This window comes from Ciconia boyciana, chromosome 14 (genome assembly GCF_034638445.1).
Source record: "Ciconia boyciana chromosome 14, ASM3463844v1, whole genome shotgun sequence".
In the NCBI taxonomy this organism is placed as follows: domain Eukaryota; kingdom Metazoa; phylum Chordata; class Aves; order Ciconiiformes; family Ciconiidae; genus Ciconia; species Ciconia boyciana.
This window is the reverse complement of record NC_132947.1, coordinates 9,923,315-9,943,954: the sequence shown is the minus strand read 5'-3', so window position 1 is coordinate 9,943,954 and position 20,640 is coordinate 9,923,315. Positions and strand designations below refer to the sequence as shown.

At 44.3% G+C, this 20,640-nt stretch overlaps 1 protein-coding gene across 1 annotated transcript in view; it reads right to left on the bottom strand.

Annotated features, from left to right (window-relative positions):
* KCNB1 (potassium voltage-gated channel subfamily B member 1) overlaps positions 1–20,640 on the bottom strand; it is a 128,477-nt gene that overhangs the window by 58,121 nt on the left and 49,716 nt on the right. The gene's annotated exons all lie outside the window — the stretch shown is intronic.

Below are 20,640 nucleotides of genomic sequence, written 5' to 3'. Positions count from 1 at the left end.
CCCAGTAACACTTGAGTCCTTGCATCTCTCTGCTGTTGCCCATGTTTTATTGATAAAAACTTGGTCACTCCCTTTGGCAGATGACTCAAGAAGTTTGGTGTACAAAGAAGTGGCTCGCCCTCCTCTATTTCATTTCCACCTGGTTTCTGTCCACGTTCTCTCTGTGCGAGCCCACTGTAGCCTGAGCTGGACTATGCCTGCCAGCTGGGCTTGGTTATGCTAATGACCACCAGATACACTGAAATCACTCTAATTAACAGGCTCTGCAAAGCACTGCCTGTAGTTAGCACCCTGCAAACATGCAGTGCCAGTCATGTCCAAAAGGACACGTTTTCCTTACCCACATCTGCCAAGAACCATTTCACAGACTTCTTTGAAGCAAAAATAAATCCTGGTGGATAAAGCAGGCCTGGACACATAAACTCATTGGGAGCAATAAAACTTCACTGTTGTCCCCCCCAGAGTGGCAGTCCTTTTCTGCAGAGGTAGTATCGCACTGCTGGCAATACACATGTGCATAACAAGAATAAGATCAACGAATCTCTACCATGTATGGTAGAATGAACAGAGACTTCTTTTAGAGGGAAAGACAAATGTATATTTTCTGAGGCCTCAGTCTGCCACGAGGTTGGCTAGTACAGCTGATATCAGCAATAAAATAAGATTTGACTGATTTTAAGGAGACTCAGCAAAGCACATTGTGGTGCAGGATTGGGACCTGCAATGCTATTTTCAGTGCTGTGTTCTTTTCCTATTCATGCCATTGGTGAATCTGCAGGCAAGCCACAGAGGGGAGGTTAAAAATATTTTTTAAGTATTCATATACTGAATATGTAGCCCTAAACAGTGGAGACTGAATTTCATCCTATTCCGATAAGCAAATTGAATATGCCATTTCGATAACACTATTTTTAAGAGTTGAGTTTTCCTCTGGAAGCTGCCACCCTATTAATACCTTATGCCCAGGTCTTACCTTTCATTGCTTGCATTTTGCATCACCAAGTGGCATCTGTGGCTGAGATAAATTGACCATTGCCCCAGTTCTATTGATGACACTGTGTCTTCCAAAGGTTAAATGACTTTATCAATGTCCTATTAATAAAGAATCCATTACTCTTGATTGCCTGCTTCCTTCTAGGTACCCTGAAATCTGTATTTCCACCTTGGCTGAGAGCAGAGTGCTCATGTTCTCAATTCTCAGCTGCCTGGCCAAGCCCTGAGAGCACCCCAGCCTCCCATTACAGTAGGTGTAACTAATTTAACAGAAAAGTTCAACAATATCCTTTTACTGTGTTGCCTTAGCGGTCTGCATTGACGGCTGCAAAAAACAGTCATGGCTAAATCCCAAATGCTCCCTTTTTTTTTTATCCCTCTGATTTTATTTGTTTCCTGGACTGTGTATGCAGCAGCATGTGCTTGTGTGGTTTTTCAGATGGTTTTTGCAATCAGTTTCTCCTCTGGACCACTTGGGAATGGCTGACCAGAGCCTGAGGATGCTCTGGGGGAATACAGCCTGGGGGTCCTCTCCCTGGTCCTCACTGTCACCAAAACTCAGAACTCTCACAACTTTTCTAAACCCTCCTAACTGCTCGAAGTCTGGGAGCTAGAGGATTATCCATTTCCTCAAAAACCAACTTACGAAATGAATCATTTTGATAGGTGGCAGGATAACATTGTCCTATTTTGTAGGAATTTATGTTCTGAAGCGATATGAGTTGAGTTACAAACAAAGTAAGCAGAAAACCAGAAAGATATGTGAACACAAATTTACATGGTTGGTATGACAACAGGGATGTTTTGTTTAGATAAGACTGGAAGGCCTTGCAGGGAGAATGAAAGAATACGTACACTCTAAAAAAATACAAATCTGGAATGGCTTCCCCAAGATAGATAAGAATTTATTAATAATTTCCTTCAGAGAGAAGATAAGGTTGGCACACAGGAGGACTAACCTGAGAATCATCAGTTCGCAATGAGCTGAAACCAAGTGGTAAACACACATCATGATTACATTACGGCTGCAACTGGGAGGGATATTTAATTATTAATTGTTACTCGTATGCAAGTAAATTTACTCTGCCTTCATTAACAATGCTCTCTGTGTTTGAGAGATGAAGTTCTACAGCCCCTCAGCACCATTTACACTCAGGCTTGAAAGTTCCCCCCAGGCCCAGCTTCGAGTTTGTATGTGCCAGGAACCTCCAGGAATCCCCATTTTTGTGGGTGAAGCCCTGGAGATCTCCTGTCTCTCACAGAGAAGCACAAACTGGGGGAAATTCACTGCAGTCAGAGTCCCACCCTGGTAGCGTAAGGCAAAAATTGGCCACCAGTTTTGTTACTTATGGTGATTTTCGTTTGAAAGCTCCTACAGGGACAAAGCAGCAGGACTCCCCAGGAGCAGCTGCCATTTTCCAACATGGTACTTGCATGATGGGGAAAACCCTATTCCCTCCCCAAGATACATGCGACTGAGTCTGCGAGGATGATGGGGTGGTGGAGAAAACCACGAGAGCCAAGTCAGCCTGGCATGGCAGGTGCTATAATATTCCCAGCTGCAATAAAACAGACATGGAATTGAATACTCTCTTTTCTTCCCAAGTTGCAGTGCTTTCCAGCTTGTTTCTTTCTCTAATAGCCAAGACGGTTATAAGGTCGCTGTACACTCAGCCTTTTAATGCGTTATATGAACTGCTTTGAAGCAGTGCTGGGTTTGTTATCCTCTCTTTTCACTGCAGATATAAAGTCAGATGGAGCGGTCATTGCGGGAGTGGCCCTTCGTCCTGCGAGCCGGGCTGTCCCCAGGCAACCCAGCTGGGAACCTGCACAATGGCAACAGAGCTGTACAGAGAAGGTAGCAGCTGGGAAAGTTATTAGCAGAGAACTGTGGAGCATGTGAAGTGGAAATAATAGCACATATCGATTCAACCTGAACCAAGAGCCAGCCGATGGCAGCATTGAAAATACATTTCCAAGATCATTCAGTTTTCCTTTGCACGGTAAAGGAAAAAAAAATCCAGGTATATGCTGATAAGCCCTACCAGTACTCCTCCCAAAGGCACTTCTGATGGGGGAAAAGAGGGACAAACAGCAATGGAGAAACTCTGCACTTTTCCCACTCTGATATTCCCTGATTTTATGCACAACCTAGAGCTTTCAATTCTCCAAACTCAACAGGTATGATGCTGTATTTATCTTTACTTTAGCAAAGCTAATCAGAAAAATCTGTTTTGTGGAAACTTGTGGTAGTCCGGAGAGCCGTCATTTTTATGTTTTCTTTGGAGCAACAGAACAGAGAACATGAGATAACATGCTTTGATAATGTTGAATTGTTTCAGTTTGATGAATTACAATGTTTTGTGCTAAAACTGCAAAGTCATAATCCACTATAAAAGACTAAACAGCATATGTACCTTATATTCTTATACATTCACATTTTAAAGCTTGTATTTTCATCTAACTCGGAAGCCGAAATGACACAAATTGAAATGATCAAATAAAAGGGAAACATTTTTACCTTAGCAAAATGAAACACCTTTGATGTTATTGAAACTAAACAAGAAAGTCAAAATGATTTGACATTTCCCATGAAATACTTAGTCGGTACTGACACGCTTCTGTGAAACATTTCTAATTTGAGGAGGATTCGGGAAGGCCCTGCACCATCGCATCCGGAGCCTCCCCGTCCCTCTCTCACCAGCCCCTGCCTCCTGCTCCCTTCCCGGGTGCCAGCTCTGCACTGGCTCATTGGAAAACCATTCCGCCGGTGCAAAATGGCTCAGGTTTCCCAGCCAGGACTGATTCTGGAGGTCACGTAGGGCTGTCTGTCATTCCTCCAGAGGTGCTTTAGCTCCCGAAGCCTTCCCTCGTGCCCCCAGACCCTGCAGAGGAGGAGGGTGGGTGGCCAGCATTGTACGGGGAATCCCACAGACCTGAAATACCGCTGTGGGAAGTCAGCACGGGGGTTTGGGAGGCTGGAGACTGCGCAGCTCTGGCGGTAGGCTTACAAGCTCCGTTGAGGAGTGGGATGTCTCTGTGCATGTCTATGCTCTTTCTGATGGCATGAACAGCCACTCAAGACGAGTGCGAGCCTCAGCACTTTCCCATTTCATGTGAATCAGTTCCTTTGATGCTCTACCCCAGCTCCCCCTCTACAAAAGTCTCTTAAAAACTCGTAGGGACAAAGTGGGTAGAAATCAGTTCTGCTGCTACAGGCATTATCTTAAGAACCTGCAGGCATTAATAAAAAGTTTATGGAGAAATTTATGCAGCAATTTACATGATTCAACTGAGAATTATACTTCATCTATATGATCTTATACTCTGGTTTAAGAAAGAACATTATCCTTTGTAAAACCCTACAGGAGTTTTTATGAGATACTTAAGACAGGAAACAAGAACTGCATATTCTATCTGATTCATTTGGTACCCAAGAAATATCTTAATAAAATTAGAAAACAAGATAATGTAGTCCGAAGTGGAATATACTAAAAGTCTTTCAGTACATGGCTTTCCCAGTACAGGTGGAATAAAAAGAGGAATTAATTGTAAAAGTCAATTAGTATGTGATTTTATTCCAAAACACTTGATATTTCTAGGTCTGCCCTTTAATATTCTAGGGAGGAGAAATCTTAAACCCTGATTTTTGCATTTTGACTTCAGGGAACACGTGTTTACCACCTGTTTACAGAGCAGTGTCTGAGCCAGCCAATTATTCAAATATCGAAACAGAGACATCACCTGTGACTCAGTTAAGCTGTTTCTCTACCTTTGCAACCCAAGACAATCTCCATCTTGCTCTGGGGCTCTTTCTCTATCTGGCTGCTAAAGAAACAGTCTAGCCAAAAGTAATTTGCTGTGTCCCTTCCAGCCAATTCTCCCGCAGGAGAGGAGAGGAAAATTCATTTGAGCATGATCCTTTCACACAGCCTAAGGCATCTGGAGCCACCCCAGGGTCCATCTGTGGTCATGCTTGGGTGTTGGAGGACAACAGTAGTGACGGAGCACACCGCAACGCCAGCCTGTGACAACCTCTGCATCCCGGTGGGAAACAGCAGGGTCCATTTTCCATTCCTGCTGGCTGATTGCGGCATGGCGAGGCCGAGCGATGGAGGCTACCGCTCTCCTCCTGGCAGATGGCAGGAGCTCCCTGTCTTCCTCCTCTCCTGGACAGGATACAGCATTAAAAATTTATCTTGTTCCATACATAGAAGCAGACAGACCCAGAAACATCACCCAGCTGAGTGCACAGCCTTTGCGAACTTGGCCGGCAGCTTCCAGGTTTATCTCATTCTCACTGACCTTATAGCAATGAAACAGGCTAAAACCACAGGGCCTTAACTATTAGACCACAGAGCTTGTTTACGTAGCAAGGGTCAGAAATGAAGGACAGCAGCTCTAGCAGCACGGGAAGTGAAGCAGCGATGGTGTGAGAAGGGAAGATCTGTGAGCTTTCTCAATGAAGGTTAGGTCTGATGCAGAGGCCAGGGATGCTGGGTGCCTCACTCCAGATGGTTGGAGGAGCCTCCCCGCGTCCGAAGCAGAATTGCATGTTTGTGCTGAGGTGGGGTTTTACACCCGGACAGGAATAAACTTTGAAAAGTCCCATACAAAAATGAATTCCTGATGTGAATAGGCAAATAGGTCTGATGTGTGCTCATGTGTCATGGGCTTCATGGGGCAGACATAGAGAAGAGGCAGGGAGGAGGCTCCCCAGTTTTCTTCTTGTTCCAGCAGTTTCAAAGAGGTCTAATGAAACCTTGGACATCTCAGAAGAAGCCATGATGAGGTTAAATAAGTACCTGTCCCACTATTCACTAAAAAAATGAGTTTTCAGAGTACTGCCTTGACATGGTAATGGCACATCAATATTACAATGCTGTTTGTTTGACGATACACATGAGACAATATGATCTCTGGAGCTAACAGGAGCTTTTAATAGATGCTAACCTGAAGCTATGAAAACATATGACAAAACAATGCCTTAAAATAAAATAGAAGACCTTTATGAAAACAAGCAAAGTTTTGAAAGATAGGATTGTAGTTTCCCACAGAAGCACAGTGCATGGAAAGGCTCAGCTGCTGGAGGGATACAGGACAAACCACGCACGTTGAGTTTCTTAAGTACAACTGAAACTTTTGCACCTCATTGGCCTCTCCCACGTGCCATCAGCCTTCTGAAAAGACAACCATCCATCATCCCCATCCCCATGTTAAACTGGGGTGCATCCACCATCCCCATGTTAAACTGGATGCACCAAAAGCAAAGTTCAAGGAGTAGGAGACAGACAGACTTTTCTCTGCAGAGAAGCATCATTCATCTGAGTTCACTAAAAATGCTGAGTGAGACACAAAAATACATCAACAGCCACCATATAACACCATTTGATAGACTGTAGGAAGGAGACTTGACCCAAGAGTACCGAATATTTACGGCACGGATCTATTCAGCATTCAGACTCAAAGGAACAACCTTCAGCCTAGTACTTCCTGTGCACTCATTTTTATCATGTTTGTTCAGATTGTTTCCTCACTGCCAAGTTTTTGCTGGGGGGTCCCAAATCTCACTATTTAGCAATAGCTATTTATTCCTGTTTACTACCACCAAAACCTAATCTTATATATTAGCAGTCTCCTCCCAGCTTTTGTAAGAAGAGATGCATCTCAGCCTGTGAGATCCTCGGGTTTGACTTGGTTTGAAAGCACCTCAATGGGTTGCAATTCAGTTTTAGCTAGATTTACTGCTTTGAAGAAAGCAGGGTATTTTGTACCTGGCAGAATCATTTGAGGTTTTACTTCAAACATTTTCCAGGATAAACTCGGAGCAAAGGGTTGAGTTATACAACTGGAAACACACTCACAGAAAGACCCTACAAACATAAAATATATCTGGAGCTAATCTCTTCCTTAGGGCACTATTTTGGGCTCTGAGACAGCTCTTGGAAGGACCTGAAGAGGGTCCCATCTTTCCCCATGCCCTCACCTACTGCAGTTACACCCACGGGTTAGAGCTTCCCTCCTGCACACGCTGCGCTCCCCTCAGCTGAACAGCTCAAGGAAACTCATTGCATTTGTGACTTGACTTCACAGTGGGCATTTGTGAGACTGCTGGGGCTTGGCGTCCCTGGGGCCTTCGCAGTACGTTGATGTCTCCCATCGGACTCACTCTCTTGCCAAGAAAGTTGACTAAATGGTGATTTTTCTGATTTCTCCTTTCTCAGAGAGCATGACTCGCATTTTGAATGTATTCACGGGTCCAGAGTAACTTCACACATACATATTTTTCAAGTCTTTATTTTTTCATATCTATCCAACATGTCGATAGCCATCCTGTCTGAGAGCCTGATGGGATTCCCTGGAAGCTGCATGTGCACTGACTGATGCAGCACTTTGGGGTCCTCAGTCCTCTCCCTGAAACATATCCACCAGAATTAGAAGCACAAGCTGCAGTAGTGCTCCTAGTTAGATGATGACTAATTACTTATTTAGCACTTCTCATTTCTAATCCCAAAACACTGAAGAAAGAAAAGGGACTAGCAAAATCCCAGTTTGACAGAAAGAGAATTTTATCCTCCTGTAGCACAGGAGTTACACAGTAATCAGGACACAGGGAAAAAACCCAACTTCCACAGCTTGAATCCTAGGGCCTTTGGCACTATCCCATATTACTTGTCCATGGATCAAGTAATTTGGCAATAAATTGGTCCCTTCTAACTAAAAAGCGTACTGATATTTGGAAAAAGTTCAAGGGGGAGGGAGTGGGACAATGACAACAGCTATTATTTTTTACATCTCTTTGTCCTGTAGAACTGGCTGATCTGAGCTGAATCACCATAGTTAATACATGTTGTTCTCAAAGCTTTTCAGAACCGTGTTTGAAAAATAGGAACACTGGAAACCTTGTGGGAAAAATCATATTCCCAATTTGAAGAGATTGTTTTGGACAAGTTTACAAAAAAATGTGGTGATCTATCAGACAACTTTCTAAAAGGAACTGTTAGATCCTGGAACCAACTAAAGGCTTGGCTCCAAACCATTCAAGGTAGCTGAAAGCAAATTCATTGCACAGCTTGGGATAAGGTCTGAAGTGATTATCTTATCATTTCCATGGGACCAGTTGGGACCAACTGTACTGCAGTCAACAGAAAAAGGGTAGAGAAAAATGGGTGTAAGAGTGAGGTCAGAGTCAGCCCTTAAATCATCATTAGATAACAAGCCCTGCTGGCTTCATTATTTCATTTAATGACACATGAACTACGGAGGTATGGGAGTAGAAAATGAATATCTGAAAAAGCCAAGATTCAAATGAAAGCATTTTACACCAATAAAGGTTCTTTTCCTTTCTTTGAGAAAGCTAAAAAAAGAAGAGGAAAATATCCAGAATAATTAGCCCAAATAACACCATTAATCCTAAGCTGAAAGAGGCACTTATTCTGCTGGATCCCTGGAGTAGGATGAGAACATTTTATCTTATGCAGTATAGTGATTTTCCTTGGTTACTTGTTGCACATTGTATGCTCCTCTCCTAACAGGCAGCAGTCATTGCCAGTCCTTCAGCAGAGCCTAGTCTAAGTGTTCATATTATATTCACCACTGTTTCAGAGCCAAAATGCTGTAAATAATCTACCACTCAAACTTATTATTATTTTGACTGCCAAAGCCAGCTGCTCTTGCTGCTTAGCATCGCTTTTCAAAGGAAACACATTGTTTCTTCCAGCTTTGGGTCTCCTCTCGTATATTGGTGGAAGCAGGAATAGCTCTTCTGAAGCCAGTGGAGTTGTAGAGAGGTAAGCTTGGGGCATGTGAGAAGGAATTTATTGCTGTCATGTTGTCTCTGTTTCCATAACTCCCCTAGCCCCTCAACCAAATATGTGCTCCAGTTGTGCTGGGAGCTGTACAACATGTAATCCTTGCAGCATCCTGACTCAAAACAAGCCTGTTTTGTTTTCTCTCTGGTTTAGTCTGTTTATGTGGGAGCTCCTGTGAAGCCGGGGGCATGAATACATTGCATGATGCTACTCAGACCTTGAGGAATGAGTTGATCTTGAAAAGATGATGAAGAGCCAGGCTGTCTGAAATAGGATGCTTTTTATTATCTTGTTAGCTGCTGGCATGATCAACTCACCCTCAAGACAGAAGGTGAGATGAGATTTACCTCTCTAGAAGAAGATTTGGGTGTCATCCAAAGATCTTCAGTGCAATATTATGTTGTACATAACAGCTAAATATTTTGTGCACCTTGCAAAAGAGATGTGGAAATAAGAAGATGTGGAGAGTGGAGAACACACAACTTCTACAATGCAAACTCCTTTCCACAAAGTTTTTTCATCTGCTAGCTTTGCCTGCTCTTCACACATGACAACTGTTCACAAAACAACAGGGTCCTGGATAACAGGATTAGAAACTGGAAGCTGTGAGCCGAGCTAAGCTTCAGCAGTGCTGCATGAAAACAGCCTCTCAGCTCAGAAGAAGACAGGCTGGAGTAGGAGGAAGAGACAACTTTTGGAGAAATGTAGGGGAAGTCCTGGAGTGCCACCACCCTGAGGAGACTTGAGATAGGGCTTTGTTTCTTGCAGGCTTTGGAGACATGTTGAATGGCCCTATATCTATTTGTTGGCATTTTCAATTTATTGAGGGACCTCACTGAACATGCTGCTGGGTGACAGGGTGCAATCAGGCTGGTTGTCACTGACAGCGATGCTGTGCTGCCTGTCTCTCTGAGAAGTGACTGTGGTATATGTTCATGCCACATGGGCAACACGACCAGTGAGGGCAATCAGTTATGACTGTTGTGAAGAGTGGACCTGCTGAAGTGGCATGAAAAGCCCTGCTGGGATGGGAATGGAAGGTGAGTGTGCTACCTGAGGAAACCCCACCGAGGCAGGCCAGAATCTGGCTAGGCAGGCACTTGCCCACAGTGTACGACTGGTGAGCACGCAACACTGTCCCCCAACTACATCCAGAGCACATTTGGTTTGGGAGGCTCACAGAGCTCCAGCAGCTTTTGCACTGCATGATGAGACATTAAATTTATCAAAACAGGGAGAGGAACACACTGGCATCCTTTGAGTCTGCCTGCCTCTTTCTCTACTGCAGAGATGTTCTCTTGCAGAACCTGAGCAGCCTCTCACACCTACTGCTTACTGCACTTTCCACCTGTGTTCATCATGCATATTGCCATTTATATGCTTGAAATGCAAGAATTTTTGCTTTTTCAACTATTTGTCTCACTTCAAAATGCCAGAGGTAGTCCTCCAGGCACATACCCAACACTCTTCACATGCTACATCAGCTGGACATTCAAAAGATCATGGGGCAGAAAGATCAGGCAGACTAGGAGTTTTTTCTGTAGCACCAGCTCACCTCTTCAGGCACGGAATGAAACAAGGGGATTAATGCTTGACTATCTCAGCTCACCTGTGTTCTGACTAGAAGAGGTACTATAAGATCATAAACCAGATGCAACACCCTATATTGTTCCTAGAAATGAATGGAAGTTAATGTATAGATGGCAGACAAACAGAATTTTTCATTCTGCATACAAAACCAGACCTGGAATACACAAATTGAACACCAGAACCAAGAGTGTCTGTAGCAACAGCTGTTAATTGTGCTCATTCCTTCCCATCTCCATTAAAAAGTACTTCTGCTCATTTGATGGCTTTTCAACCATACCAGAGCTGCTCAACTGAGAACACAATTTCGGGCATTAAGTAGGGTCTTAGCAGACGTTTTAAGCAAGAATTCTTGAATATCTTCCTGTTTTCCCAAATTTTTATTATGAGCAGGCTAATCATTTCAGCCCTGAGACTCCTAGGCTAATGCATTTCAGAAGCATCTGGAGTGCTAAGACAGAGCCTGAAGCTTCTTGGTTCAGATTAGGTGTGAAAGCAATCACAGCACAGCATCAGCAGCTGAAAAACTTCACTCCCCAGTGACCTTTTGCCATTGCTGCCTATTCACTGCATCCTTCAAATGATGACCCTTCCATCATTTGTTACTGTGCTAGCCCTGCTGTGGCTTTGGAAATTCAGCCTCAGAGTGTGCTGCTGGGGTCCCTCTCCAGCTCCAGACTTGCCCCTCACATAAGCAACAGCAGCAGGGAGGGAAACAGCCCCGACACGGTGCACCCACCCACGGAGGCACAGGTTGGAAGTCTGCTCTGCAGTATCTTCATTGCTTTTATTATCCATGCTCACTACATTGAAGGTAAGCCTAAGCCATGCTGCGGTCCCCATGGAAACAGGTCCAAAGAGCTTTGGTTGATTATTAATCAAGGTATATGAACACCCTTTCTCCTCCAAAGGTCCTGAGGAAATGACTCCCGTTAGGAGCCCCAGGAGCAGAGGACATGCAGCAGGACACGTACCTGGGAGGCTGTAGCCTGGGGCTGGCACGGTATTTTACTTCTTTTCCCACAAGGGATAGAAAGGAGGAAACCTGCCCCAGTCTTCAGCAAGTCCCTACCCTGCTTGTCCCACAATGTGCCACAATGAGATCATTTAGAGACATGAAGTCACGCTTTGTAGCCTTGGCCTCAGCGCACTTGGAGGCCAGCGGTGGCATTTCCAGAGCTGGCATTTGGGATGACAAAGTGTTTGCAAGCAGGGGTGAATCATTTCCCTGAGGACACCCTCAGACTTGCTGCAACATATTCAGGAGGAGAAAATGTTCTGCCTTTGGCCTTGACAGTCTTTTAGTGTCTCTGAAGTCCACCCATCAGACATGCAGACACACAAGGTGGTTGTACCTAGCTGTAGCAATTACCAATACTCCCAGTACAAAACAAACACAAATCCCAGTGACAAACTGCCTACATATCAAGAGTTACAGGGCATGTGTGAGAGATTACAAGAAGCACGGTGACGAAGGGGCTTTAGAAGACTCAGACGCCTTTTTCTTTGGAGCAGACACAAGCCACCAATGAACTGGAGAGTGCTGCTGGTAGGAAGTGGGTGTCACCTCCCTCCCCCGCCCAGTTCCTAGACTAAATTTGCACTAGAGAGTGATGGAAAATTTATGTCCAAATTAGAACATCAAAAAAATAAATCATGTAAGCAGGATAATATAAATTATTTATGTCTATAAATTCAAAATATTTTTTGTAATTTAAAAATTTGTTCATTTTTTAATACTCATTTTTAGCATAAATTAGCTGAAGTTTCATTATAAAAGCTGTTTTGAATCAAGCATCAGAAAATCCCATTTCAAAGCTTCTCCTCAACTCTTGTTTTAAACTTGTTTCAAAGAAGGGAGCCCTGAAAACCGACACTTTTGCATAAGCAGCTCCAGTTTCAACAGTCATCTTTTAACAAAAATATTTCACCAGAAAGATCCCAAACAGCACTTCTACAGCATCAGATTGTTCCCAGATCTTAAAAGAGGAGACTTGGGGTTATCAATCCCATGGTCTTTCTTGGTCACATACTTTTTTTTCTTAAAGGAAAAGCAGACTGGCGTTTCCATGAGGACCTGCAGCCCCATTGATGCCATGAGCATTTATCTCCCGTGCCCTGAGCTCATGTTCAGCAGTGGGAGTCCTTCTCTCTTTCCAGGAGTTTTGGCGTTGGGCTCTGTTTCATGGGAACAGAGAAAAGCAGCCCGGGGAACATTGTCCTCCAGGATCCACCAGCCACCACAGAGCAAGATGCTGCAGCCGAGAGGTCACAGCCACCTCCAGGACAGCCAGACATGTCACCGCCCAGCCACGCTGCTCCCTGGATAGGGTCATTGCAGCAGCTCAGCGCCTGCAGGACTCTCCAGCACAGTTTTGTGGGAAGCCACTTCTAGACTCCCCAGGCAAATGCTTTGCCCCCTGTGAAGCCTCCACCTTCACCAACGGGCAGGACCAGCAAGTGCACAGCAGCCTCAGTGCTCCTGGGAAACCTGCTGCTTCCCAGCTGGCCCCGTTTGCCACTCCGTGTCTGCTCTATGGGAGGTTCTGAAGGATGGGAACTGAAAATGGCAGGGACCAACACCAGTAGAGCTGGAAATGGAAGCCCTCTCCCATTTCTGCCCATTTAAAAACGACGTCTTGGCAGAGCAGATCTTCTTCTCTGGGCATTGCAGCATCCATACCTGAAACCCCTGATTCCCCAAGGAGAGTGCTCTTCATTTCTTCCATGTTTGTGAGCCAGGGAACTGTATGGTATCTCTAACCTGCGCTTCTAAAAATGAAAGCAGTGTATTTTCCTTCTACATTGCCCCGTATTTTTTCTCTCTCAACACAAAGGGTGCCCTGAGGAGTGATAAGATAAATTCCTTCTTCCCTCTGCCACTTTCATGACTAGCTACAATCAAGTTTGCTCATGAGATGCCACAAACCATATATACAAGCTGCCACAGAAATATGCAATTAGAGTAGATCTATACCATACATGGTTACGAGCCCTGGGAGTTATAGGACAGGGAAGCTTTTGTGCTCAGACCCAGGCCATGGGCAGAGGAACACACACCAGCTGGGCAGCCACCAACATACCAGTCTGCTGTTCCCAAAGCAGCGGCTGTGTGCTCTCTGCTGTGGCAGCAGAAGGGGGCATTGAATTGCTTGGAAACTCGGTGGGATCTGATTGTTAGCTTGCAGTTCAGTTCTTTTGTGGCTCTTGGGACAGCCAAAACATTGCAAGATGGCAAAGTCACTGATCACATTCCCCTCACAGGAGTTTAACAAGCTTTAAATGTCTAAAGCAAACAATACAAATAGAGCAGCAATTATGGACTAGAAGTTTCCTTTTTTGCCTTGCATTAAACAAAACCTTTTTTCTTTCCATCTGTTCTGGAAGATTCAGGACCTCTGGCCTGCACCGGTAAGAGCTGCATCCCTCCACCCACAGCCGCATCATGGCCACTAAGTGATGCGAGCAGGGAGCCACAGGGCCCCCGTGAGCCAGCCACTGTGAGGCTGCGCAAAGAACAACAGGATTGGGACTTAATCCCTAAAATTTCTCTCCAAAGTTGTCCCAGCTACAAGAATGTCTTCTCTGAGCTATTATATGTTTTTAAGCAATGACACTGAAAATAAGACCACCACAGGACACTCAAAGGAAAACATATCAGTTAATTGCAAGGAGTTAAATGTTCCCTCACTTGAGTTCAGAAACGCCTGCTCAGAAGACACACACAGTTCCTGGATCTATCCTCCAGCCAAACTCAAACAGAAATTTCTTGACCTCTGAAGCATGACTTTGTTTTGCACCGTTTACAAAGTCTGAGTTAGAGGCATTTTTACAAAGAAAAGAAAAGGCCCATCATAATCTGGGCCACAAATGGAAACCTGAGTGGTTTTGTGTGTATGCTAAGTTCAGAACAGGTCTATCTGAGTTTTCTATTTCTAGTCAAAAGCTTTACAAAATAACTCTGTGCCAGCAACTCCCATAACCTTCTCTGCATGGAAAGGGCAATGACCTCTTGGCCAGCTAAAAAATGAAAATATCCAGGGTCCTTCTGACCTCATTCCTTCCTTGCAGAAGAAGAAAGGCTGGGGAGAGGAGATGGAAACCACAGTGACTGAGGGGCGTTCAGGATGCCCTGTTTGAGCAGCACTATCCTCTTTCCAAACGGCTCCTCACTTCAGCCAGGCTCCAGCTTTTCACAGCAGCTTCAGCACAAAGTGAGATACAGGGGTTAATCCTCAGAGGCAGCAGCTGAAATAACTGGAGGTCAGACAGCTAGATCCTGCCTGGTATGTTTTAGTCTTTCAGAGGATTATGAAGTTTTCCACAGAAAGAAAAGGTTATGCATGAGCTCCTGTCTCTGCCCAGAATTAAGGTCCCTCCTCACCATCCTCTGCTCTACCTTGCAGGGAGCCGCAGTCAAACATGTACGCCAAGAAACAACAAGATATTTAGATACTTAATTCATAGTTGGACTAATAGATATGGGCTGTTAGGCATTTGCATAGGAGTTAGAAGCCTTAGAGCTTTTTGAAACTAGACTTAAATTTTGTTTTATCCTTAATGAACCAGAAAGCCTGTGGCATCATCATGAGATCAAATCACATGGGGGCTGGCTATTTTCCACATCACTGCCTTGTCCCTTGGGCATTAACAACTTTGAAAATACATGGGAAAACACACACACAAGACCACTTTGGGCAAAAATCTCTGGCATTAAAGAAAATACAGTAGTGAATTATGATCTCAACATGAAATTAATGACCTGAGAATATTTTATACTTTTCTTGCCATGATGATGAATTTGTAGAAGAACTAATAGAGATAGTGGATAAATGGTTAATGTTCCTCTGCAGATGATCACAGTTTATTACTATTATTACTATATTATTATCATAATGATTCAGAGACTGGCAGAGAGAACCTGATTAGCAGCCCAAAATCTCTTGGGGGTTAGTATCACTTTTCTCTTCCTCCAGAATTGTCTCTTCTTTAGAGTCCTCTCACAGTAACTGCTGTCCAAGAGCCTCTCCAAAAAAATTACCCCTATCATTTGCCTGTGTTGCCTTGAGGAAACAAAAATGGGAATTTCTGTGTGCAACTTCCCTTCTGAGCAGGCACAGGCCCACAGGCTCTTGCCAGGGCACATTGGAAAGCTGTGGTGGTGCTTTTCATTCCTACACAGCTGGAAGGAAGAGCCTATTCACATCTACCAGGATTTTACGTGGGAAAAACAACTAAAATGTTTCAGAGCAGCAAAGTTTCCTGAACTTGACTTCTAGCACAGCAGTCTTCCTGAGCACAGCTCAGCTGTCCTTCCCAAAATACAATGTGTACCAAGCACACTTTGCTGTGTCTGAGCAGCTTTGCTGCTCTATTTTTCCTTTTTAAAACATGCATATTTTAAGGTTGTTTCTCTTTAAATACCTTGGTCTGGTCTGGGAGGAATGAAAGGCAAACAAAAGGAACAGGCCAGTTCCGTGCTCATCGTTTTGCCGTGCATAATCTATGGATGTGGTTCAATCTCCATTTGAGTGAGGGGGAATCTTTCACGTTACAGAATAACAGTGCCAGTATCTTAGTTTTACACAAGACAATGTACAGGGCAATAAAAATCTTGTGCAGAATTACATAAGAAGTTTGTTGAATCAAGCCTTGATCCTGAGTCTCTTATATCAATGCCTTGGCTGACAACATCTCCTTCCCTGACTTTTCCTGTTCCTTGCACAGCATCTCCACCAGCTTTGCTTACTCAACTTTGAGCAAAGTGAAAGACTAATTCAACCAAGTGAGATGCATCAGGAAGCCTCTATATATTCAGACAGCTAACCCAACAACCAGGGCAGACAGGAGTTATTTCCATTGCTGCCAAGAGCCAGAAGAGCACAAGGGAACCGAGAGCTGCAGACAGCCAGAAGCAGCGGGGTCCCGAGGGGAGGCACAAACGCCCTCTGACTTTACAGCTGCCCGTTTGGGATAGGATAGACCTGACCACCACACAGAAACCAACAGACATGAAACACATTGAAGTAAAGGCTCTTTGACACTGCAGCCTTAATTTCTCCTGCTCCATTACCCTCCTATTAAACCCAAATGGTGTCTGATACATCTCTCCGCTAGAGATGGGCAGCCTGTGTCCCCAAACAGCTGGCCAGCCTGTCTTACGTGAGCGAGCAGATGGACCGTTGGTTTGTACTGCACGACCTAGTCAATGACAGCGGATATATTGGCTATATTGTCCCCAGGACTCCATTTGTTATATTAAGAATAAGTAAGAAATAACATTCAAAACGACAAGTAAAACAAAGCTGATTTTTAGTGCTCCAGAGATTTTAATTTGGTGGGACTGTCTACTACAACTGCCCATAAAATGTTACATTAAAATCAGATGATATTACAAGAGTGTATGTTACAGGATAAGAGCAAGAGATAAAAAGCCAGCTGTAATTTTAGCAATCTTGTCCATAACATTAAAGCACACACCAGTGCTCCTCAGACTCCGGATGAGCATGATGCATATTTTACAGCCATGTTTTTATTGACTATAATTTATACCCTGAAGCATTATTGCCTCTGTATGAAAACAGCAATTTTGTTTTCCAGTGAGCAAACAGCTATCCAGAAGGCACCCAAGTCCTCCAGAGAGGCACAGACAACAAAATGTTTAAGGCAGAATAAAGAATTTACTGCTAGACCAACACAGACTATAACCTCTTTTGCCAGTGACCTTTACTGAACAACGTAAATGAGATATTCCTGTCTAACAACGAGATATAACAATCTGACAATCTGCTGCTTGAATGTATAGTGTCTGAGGGGACAGAAAACTCACGTTCCATGTAAAAAGGGATGCGTTCTCTGCAAAACACCAGCTCTGCACTGCTGCTGGCTGCCATGCAGGACAGCAGACCTGCGGACGTGGCACTCGCTGTCCTTACCCAGCTGAGAAAACCCCTGGCACACCAGGAGTGCTGCTCTCCTCCTCTTCCTCTTCGTCCTTCCCACCCAGGACATCCTTCAGCCCCATGGAGAGCTCAGTCTCCACACTGTTTCCCACAAGAGTCTTGTGGGGCAAGCTGGAAACCAATCTTTCGCCATACGTAATGGCCATGGGGTGACAGGGGAACACCAGTAAGGGGATCCTCACCCCAATAAAGCTGATCAGCAGCACTGAAAGATAACAGAATTTTGCAGAACCAAAACCAACCATTTTTTCCCCCTAAGGCCCCCAGTAAAAATGGATTTGTCTCGCATCAGTTGTCCAGCCCTAATAAGCCATCTCAGCTTTTACTAATAAAGAGGTGAAAAACTTTCATTTCAAACGCTCCTGTTTCACAAAAAGGTACCTAATTTATGTGCATTTAATTACTGCAGTTGCAGAACAAAATAGGCTTTGCCTGTGCATTCCTGGTAATTGCATACGAACATTAGCATAGTCTATGCATTAAAGAACATCTTAATGTTTAGTGGTAAAAATAGTATCAGCTCTGTAGATGGTAAAAATGAATGGCTATAAAGCTCTCACAGTTTACTTCCAGTAAGGTTTGGTCTGTAATTTTTAACCAATCAACATCTTTTCAGTTGACAAAAGTGAGCCGATATGTATCATGTTGCCTTGTGAGGCTGAAAATAGATTTTGCAAATATGTTTCTGGGTGCGGAGGTGGTTCATACAAGTGAAGCAAAGATGAGGAGAAAAAAAATGGACACATTTTGGTTCCCAGGGCTGGATTTGAGTCTCTCTCATCTGCTTATGCTCATCAATCAGTCCAGAAAGGAAACTCTGATCCTATTCACAGAGTGCACGACTTGTACTCAGAACAGAGAATGGAGCCAGGGAGGGACAGTGCTTCAAAGCCATACAAAAGGATGCAGAGAAACACCACCTAACGTGTCCTACCATCAGATAAAAGAGCAGGCACTTGTACTCAGATTCTTATTTCTAATGGAACCTATGGGATATTCCAAGTTGCACTGACTATTTTTTTGAGCCTGGAGGCTAAGAGGAAATAGCAATCCATTTTGTTTGCACTTCTGTTCTGTACATATGAAAAAAGGAGAAGAGCACTGCTTAGGTTTCCCACACACTCAAAAACTAGGCTTAGTCAGACTTCTCGCAGTCTGGGTAACCGCAGTCCTTCACCCTTCAGTCTGGCTCGGGGCATTGGGTCCTGGAGAGCCCGAGGCTGTGGTGCCTGTGTGCACATGGAGGGGGAGGAGGCTCTGCCTCCTGCGGTGTCTGCTCCCTGAACCAGCACCACAGCAGAGGCTGTCACTGCAGGACCAATGTCCTCGGCTAGAGGAGCTAGGGAAGGTGAGGATGGAGACCCCAAATGCAGGCCACAGCCAAGACACAATTCAGTGTCCAGCTGTACCCCTAAGTGCTCAGAAAATTTGGTATTTAAGGCATACATCTCTCAAACCTGCTGCTCTTAAGATTCAAGGTAGCCCTAACGTTCACCTAACCCAAATGAAAATTGGAAGTTTGATTAGTTTTCAGTTGGAAGACAGTTTTAGGATGTAAATCTCCACTACCACTTAATATTTTTGTCATACTCAGTCTTTTCAGTTCTTCTAAAGAAAGAGAGACACTTCATTGACTTGCTCATTCATTGCAGGAAGAACAATATTCGAGATGCCTGAAAAACATTCAAGAGCAACTTATATGAAGAGCTGTAACAGCTGGAGTGGAACCATTACTTGTCCAAAACTAGAATTTGCTACAACTGTATGATTTTTATGTTTGGCAAAATATAGTAAAATCATTGCATAATAAATTACTTACAACTGACCTATTTTTATTTAGAGTAAGCAGAGAAAAAGTCTCTGCAAATGAGCTGGAGGAGGAGGAAGGGCTCGGAGGATGTCTACTAGAGCTACAGGAAGCTGAGCCTGTTGATGGAGAGACAGAAGGAAGAGGATGGTCAGTCAATGTCTCGGGCAATGGAGACAGCCTTTACTCTCAGAAGAAAGAGGATGGACACCTGAGGGTCTAGTTTCACAAACATGGGCATGAAAAGTACCTGAGTAAAATCTGCATGGAAGAATTTGGTTGTCCTCCTACCCATAGCCTTGATTTGGTAAAATTTCAGTGAGTGGCTTCCAGCTCTCCAGTCCATGGACCCATGGGGGAAAGGGGGATCTCATGGCTCTGCAAGTCCTGTAACCCATGCACAAAAAAATTCTGAAAGGGCCTGGCCCCTTGGCAGGAAACATCATGAAAACCATTGGCTGAGCAAGGCAGGAAGGTGTTGGTGAAGCAAACACACAACTTGATGCCTGTGACCCGTGCCAGTCCCCCAGACTCTCCAGGGATGGCTTACGAGCAGTGTGCAGGGAGAGTGCCTGGGGCAGAGACCCGGGCTGGGAGCTACTCATGTCCCGACTTCAGAGTTGCTTTCCTGGGGGCGGTGGGGAGGTCTCCCTCCTGCCAGTGCCTCAGTTTCCCCCAGCTGGGGACGAGCAGTGCCAGTGCCCTCTGAACACATGGTGGAGGTCAGTGGATGAGAGGACGGCATGTGCACTAGGCGTTACAGACAGCCACACACGTGCCAAGATCTGGGTGAATCAGAGCTGGAGGGAAATACTGTTAACATTAAACATTCAGAGCATGAGACTGGCATGAATACAGTTGCTTTAGGCTTTTTATTTGCCTTCTGCTTTTTTAACCTTTAGATGTTGTATCTTTAGGCCTTTTTCTGCATTCATGAGGACCTGACACTGTCTCTTGTTCTTTTAAACAAAGCTGAGACCACCACGTACTCCTAGTTTTCGTATGGGAGGCTTTAAAGAGAGCGCGTCCAAGAGACCAGACAACTTGCACTGAAGTCCTTAGTCCATTTGTACACAGCCACTACAGTGTACTGTGTTTGTTTTGCTATAGTTTGATAGATTATTCCTTAGCTGTAAAGTACCCACCTACTTGCTGACGAAATTATGCAGAGACAAGCGAGCTGAAATAGGTTCTGGAGTTATCTGCCAGGGACATCCATGCATGTTTCTAAGTTTTCCGATCTTAAATGACCACATACTGTTCTGTCCCTAGAGGACATCTACACAGTGATTCACAGTATATGTTCTCAAAGAAAGCAGCAATTTTCTCCCTTTCTCCTGTTACTCAAACTAATATAGGATATAAATGAACATTTGTCAAATATCTTAAAATTGCCCTGTTATTCACCAGCATCCACCACTGCCTTTTAGATTGGCTTTCCTCAAAATCAAAGTTGTAGTCTTAATCCCATTAAAGTCAA